The sequence below is a fragment of the Neltuma alba genome, unplaced genomic scaffold (assembly GCF_004799145.2).
Source record: "Neltuma alba isolate B1F8T4 unplaced genomic scaffold, ASM479914v2 tig00010511_pilon, whole genome shotgun sequence".
NCBI classification, from domain to species: Eukaryota; Viridiplantae; Streptophyta; class Magnoliopsida; order Fabales; family Fabaceae; genus Neltuma; species Neltuma alba.
In genome coordinates, this window is record NW_021635387.1 from 1,023,743 (window position 1) to 1,030,183 (window position 6,441).

Sequence of the window (6,441 nt, forward strand, 5' to 3'; positions counted from 1 at the left end):
ACAGACTTTATGATCATATACATGGATCAGCTAACACAATTGTTTTTGTTTTTAATAATAGCTCTTCTCTAGTCCATATCAGATAATTATATACCATAGTTCAAAGTTGAAAAAAAGATGGCTGGTCAGAAGAAAAAAAAGTTGAAAAAAAGATTAATTTTGTATTTCATTTGCAAGGCTAAAACTGATGAGTCTGACGTCTCTTGGGATTCTCTTTGCATGAGTAACTTCAACAAGGTTCACAGTGGTTAATAAATGCAATTACACAGTATGGCCAGGGCACTTTTTCAAAAGAGGGCAATCCTCCATTATCAACTACTGGTTTTGTTCTTAAAAAAGGTGACTCTAGGGTCATCTCTGCCCCCACTTCTTGGTCTGGCCACTTTTGGGGTCGAACACAATGCACTCAAGATTCCACCAGAAACTTCTCCTGTCTCACTGATGACTGTGGCTCCGGGAAGCTGGAGTGCCAAGGCACTAGAGGCGAGTAACCTTTGACATCAATAGAATTTTCTGTCGGCCAAACCCAAGGGCTTGATTTTCATGATTCGAACTTGGTAGGTGGATTCAATGTACCTGTGGCAGTTGTTCCTTTAGGTGGTTGTGGAGATTGAAAGAGCACATATTGTCTAGCAGATATGATCTGCGTATGCCCTTCAGAGCTAAGTGTGATCAAAAATGGAAAAGTGGTGGCGTGTAGGGGCTCTTGTGAGGAAGGTAGCTCATCAATACCTTGCTCTAAAAATGCTTTCTAGCCCTCCTCCTCTTCAACACCATTCTAGAGCGCCTGCCAACATGCCTATAGCTATCTGTTTGATGATCAGCTAAGCCAATTCACATGTAAAGGTGCAGATTATACTATCACATTTTATGAATTCCCCTATACAAATTTGGACACATTTGGCTCCTCAACATGCGCAGAAACCATCACATCATCTCACTACATCAAGGATTTAGGTACAATAAGCTCCAAAGGGGGTTCGTTCACACTAGGGTTCTTCAGTCCTGAAAATTCTACAAATCACTATGTGGGAATTTGGTACATGTCCAATTCCACTATTACATGGGTAGCAAACAAAAATCACCCATTAAGGGATGCTTCAAGAACTGTTATGATATTTGAAGATTACAATCTTGTGGTATTAGATGGGAAAAACCAAACCCTTTGGTCATCAAATGTGTCAAATGTTTTGTCTACTATTAGTCAGATTTTAGATTCTGGAAACCTTGTCCTAATTGATAACCAGATTAAAACCATATGGAAAATTTTTAAGCTTCATTCAGATACATTGTTGCCAGGCATGAAAATTACCATCAACAAAAGAACAGGGGAGAAATAGAAGTTAACATTATGGAAAAATCAGTCTGATTCATCCCTAGGCAATTTCTCTGAGTTTAGAACAACTAAACTTTCCAGAATTGTTCATATGGAATGCAACTAGCCCCTATTGGCATAGTGGTCCATGGAATGGCCAAGACTTTACAACAGTCCTCAGGATGAGTTCAGCTAGTAATGGTGTCGAAGAGATGGCTTTTAGCTTATTGAATGGGTCTGATGTCAAAGAGATAGTTGCTTTGAATGCAAAAGGAAAGTTATTGCATAAGCAATGAGATGATACTAAGAGGCAATAGCAAGAAACCAATCTTGTTCAAAATTCAAATTGTGATGTTTATGGTATATGTGGAGAATTCAGAATCTGCAATTCAAAGAGTGCACCAATTTGCAGTTGTTTTGAATGGGTTTGAGCCAAGAAATAAGGAGGAATGGAATAGAAAAAATTAGACAGGTGGTTGTGTTAGGAAATCAACTCTGTAAAGTGAGAAAGTGAGTAATGGAAGTTCCAATGGAAAGGAAGATACATTTTTCCATCTGCAAAATGTTAAAGCACTATGCTTTGGAGAACAATCATTCAGTTTAGAAGACAAATGCAGAATCTAGTGTTTGGAGAACTGCACTTGTAAGGCATATTCATATAATTCAGTGCTTGGCTGTATGACTTGAAAAGAAAATCTAATTGACATACAATAGTTCTCGAATAGAGGAATTGACCTTTATATTCGTGCAGCCTATTCAGTCTCTGGTATCTAAATTTTCTTAGAAAATTTGGAATTTAGTTCTTCAAACTGTATTTTTTGGCAAGAATTTCTTTATATTCTTTTTCTTTTGTGGCAGATAAGAGAGGCATAGGACATTCATCATTGCCATTATTGCAGTAATAGGAACTATCATTATCAGTGTCACTTGTGCATACTTCTTATGGAAATGGAAGGCAAAACATTTAGGCACTATTACTTCCTATATCATCTTATTAATTTCAAATCCTACCACATCTGTTAACTTTAAAATGACATAGGCATTAGCAATTTAAGTACTGAAGGCATTTTCAAAAGCAATATTGATAGGAGTAGATCTTTTTTTAAACAGTTGTGTTTCCACATTTTAAAAATAAAGTGTCTCCATCTCTCTCTCTCTCTATAAATTCATTAAATTGATATGATCAGCAAGAAAATGGAATGGCAAACAGTTTTTGTTAAAAAGGCATGGTGCAAATGTAGACAAAACAAGTGGCAGTATTGGTGGAAAATTGTCACAAGTTAAATTTCAGGAGTTTTTGATCTATGATTTTGAAAAGGTTGCAATGGCTACGAACAATTTTCAGTTGACCAATAAACTGGGGCAAGGCAGTTTCGGTCCAGACTACAAGGTATATGATTTCATGAATTATTGATCAGTTTAATTCAAATTCATTATGTATAATAGTTGTTTCATAGGATTTTCTTCAAGGGAACACTGCAAGATGGTCAGGTTATAGAAGTTAAGAGATTATCAAGAGCATCTAGACAAGGATAAGAGGAATTCATGAATGAGATGGTTGTCATTTCCAAGCTTCAACATTGTAATCTTGTAAAACTTTTAGGTTGCTGCATTGAAGGAGAAGAAAAGATGTTGATCTATGAATACATGTCAAATAAAAGTTTAGATACATTTATTTTTGGTTGGTTTTTCTAATCCCTTATGCTCTAGCTCTTTCTAGTCATACATATATATAATTAACAGGAAAAAAACACTTGTTTGTAGGAGTCTTTGTTACAGATATTGTGAGTTTTCTTTACAAAACTTATATAACCCTCTCTCTATTATTACAGATCCACCAAATCGAAAGCTTCTAGATTTGGAAAAGTGCTTTGTCATAGTTGAAGGAAGAGCTAGAGGAGCATTTTATCTTCATAGGGATTCTAGACTAAAAATTATACATAGAGATCTAAAGACAAGTAATATCTTGCTTGATGAGAACCTTATTCCAAAAATATTAGATTTTGGCATGGCTAGAATTTTCAAAGGAAGTGAAGATCAAGCTAACACAAGAAGACTTGTTGGAACCTAATAAGTTTTCCTTCCCTATCTAATATTATAGTAGCATACTGAGTAGTGGGTATTCTAATAATTGATTGTTTTCCTCAATAATGCAGTGGTTATATGTCTTCAAAATATGCAATGGAAGGATTATTTTCAAAGAAATTAGATGTATTTAACTTTGGAGTTTTACTATTAGAGATTATAAGTGGAAGAAGAAACTCAAGCTTTTATCATAATGAGCACTCTCTTAGCCTTTTAGGATTTGTAAGTCTCTACTATTCATTAACTTCCTTAATACCTAATTAAAGAGTTCTATTATTAATTGTCAATTTAACTCTTAGCTCTAAAGCTAATAATTATATATGCTTCTTTTGTTATGTGTTTTAGGCATGGAAATTATGGAATGAAGAAAACATTGTACAGCTAATAGATCTTGAAATATCTGATCAAAGCATGGAGAGGGATATATTGAGCCATATACACATAGGAATTCTATGTGTACAAGCCCTTGCAACAAAGAGGCCAAGTATAAGCATTGTAGTGTCTATGCTTCATAGTCAGATTGTAAATCTTCCTCCTCAAAGGCAACCTGCATTCATCCAATGGTAGAGTATATTGAATCAATTAACCCCCGAAGAAAGTCAAAGATTATTTTCCAACAGTGAATTTGGTATTAATTAGTGACATACAGGGCAGATAGATACATTACAAATCTATTATTAAAATGACATAGTTTTCCTATGCAACTTCCTATTTGCTATATTCTTGGTGGTACGAAGAATCTACTGTTGTACATGAGTTTTCCCTATTACTAATTAATATATGAAAAGACAATACATGTTCACCATAACATTTGGGAATGTATCCCCTCCAGTCACATTGACTGCTGGGGTCAAAATCAACCTAAATTTGAATTGTGAGCTTTGCAAATCTAGAATAACTTAATGTAACTCAATATTTCTTCTTTCTTTTTCCTTATACATGTGTATGTATGTATTCATATACATTTGTGTTCTTTATGTATAATCTGAACAAAATTATGTTTAAAATTATATTTATATAAAAGGAGATATTATTAAAACAGTTTTCAAAAAAAGAAAATCTTTTTGCTGATAAATAAAAGGATGGGAGATATCTCTACCAAAAAAACAATGAAGGATGGGAGATATAATATATTTATGGTTATCGTTGTTTCTTTTTCATATAATATCATGTATGTAAATTTCCTCGTGCACTCCTATTCACTATATGGTATGTTAATCGACAAATTTTTTTTAAGAAAAAAAATTCTATTTATGTATAATCCTAACATAAATATGTTTTGAATGTATATTCATGTAATAACAGAAATATTATTATTGGTTAAAAGAAAAGTAATAAGAGAAGAATTATTAAAAATATTTTTGTCTTAAAAATGTTTTGTTGATGATAAAATTAGGAATAAAGTAGAGCCCATGACCCATGAAAACGACTATACAAAAACATTTTTGGTTTCTTCTTGTTCTTATCATGAGGTGTCCAATCGATTGGTTCTCAGACTGCTTCTAGTCAAGTATCCTCCCTTTGATTTATAAACTAGTCTTGACAATTAAGGACGCTGAAATGCTAGCTTTTCCCCTAATATATTATACAAGTGGTATAATTTTTGTTTTCTTAAATTTTAAACACATTATCAGCACTAAAAATCTAAAGTAACATGATTACACTCAAATATTTTTATATTTGTCTTTTTCCACATCATGATTCACATGTAATCTCTTTTATCCGCATTTACATCCTTTATGTGCTATATATTCATTTGAAAACTGACTGTAGAAATAAAAGAACTTGTATTCAAGAATACCAAAAAAAAAATGTGTATCCAGTCGATTGAGCCGAATCAGAATTTGGGCCAAGTATATCATAGCGAAAAAGAATATTAATGTGTAACAGGAGAGCAAGCTTCAGAAAGAAAACCGAAAACCCACTAATAAGGGAGAGTAATGACTTTTCAAAAGTCAGGGAAGTTATTTCCTTTCTCAGAATACTGTTTATTTTCATTGTTGGATGCTGTAATTAGGGACTGTTTCCTCTTAATTTTCCCTTATATCAAGAGGATTGTAACCTTTTCCCTAATTAACAGAAATAATACCAAGTCTCATCATAGTTTAGAGTTTCTGATCTGAAAAATTATTGAGAACATTTTGTAAGAAAGACTTATCACACAAGAAGGGGGTGAATTGGATGTTAATTAAAATTAAAAATCTTTTCACAATATAAATAAATTCATAAGAAATTCTGAGTATAAAAACAATGAATCGACATAAGTGTAATCACAGTAGTAAAATAGTTTAGCTGGAAATATAAAGAGGTAAGGGAAGAGAATATGCAAACTATAATTTATCCTGGTTCAGTTCTCACTGACCTACATCCAGTCCCTAGGCTCCTCCTGAGATTTTCAATCCATTATCTCCCTCAAGTTTAACACGGGTACTTGAGAACCACTGTAACCGCAAGTTTGGTCCGGGCACCTGTGACGCCACTTACAATCATTAGACTAATCAGTCTATTCAACAGCAACCTCACACTGAGATAAATACTCCCCCTTACAGACTGTAAGGATACAATCTGAATAATGATAATGAATATTGAATATTTCTTCTCTCAAAGAAGTGATAGATGAATCTTAAGCACATTTGGAAAACTCTCCTCTCTATCTTACGAATACATATCTTATAGTCTTTGAAGTATAAAAAAAGGGAGTTTTCTGTTGGAACTCTAAATGAAAATATGTTTATTTGGTATTTTAGCATTTGATGTTGTAAGCTCAGACTCTCCTCCTTTTTTGTTTTGAATGCTCTTCTATTTATAGATGATGTTGCGCATTTGACCGTTGAGCATCTTCTTCCCGTTTGGCTTGAAGAATATGATCGTTGAAACTAGTCGTTGGAAGCTTTTGACAAAAGTTGATTCTTCACGTCATAAATTCATTGTGGCTCTTTACCTAAAATAATCTTCCTCAAATCAAGTGATAAGTATCTGATAATCTTAGAAATAATAAGTGGGAAAACATGGAATCAATCATCAGATACTCAAAGTAATAT

General features: G+C 33.3%; 1 pseudogene; it reads left to right on the top strand.

Annotated features, from left to right (window-relative positions):
• Nucleotides 1-270: 270 nt before the first annotated feature.
• Nucleotides 271-3,967, top strand: LOC114756825 (G-type lectin S-receptor-like serine/threonine-protein kinase At1g11330; annotated as a pseudogene).
• Nucleotides 3,968-6,441: the final 2,474 nt, after the last annotated feature.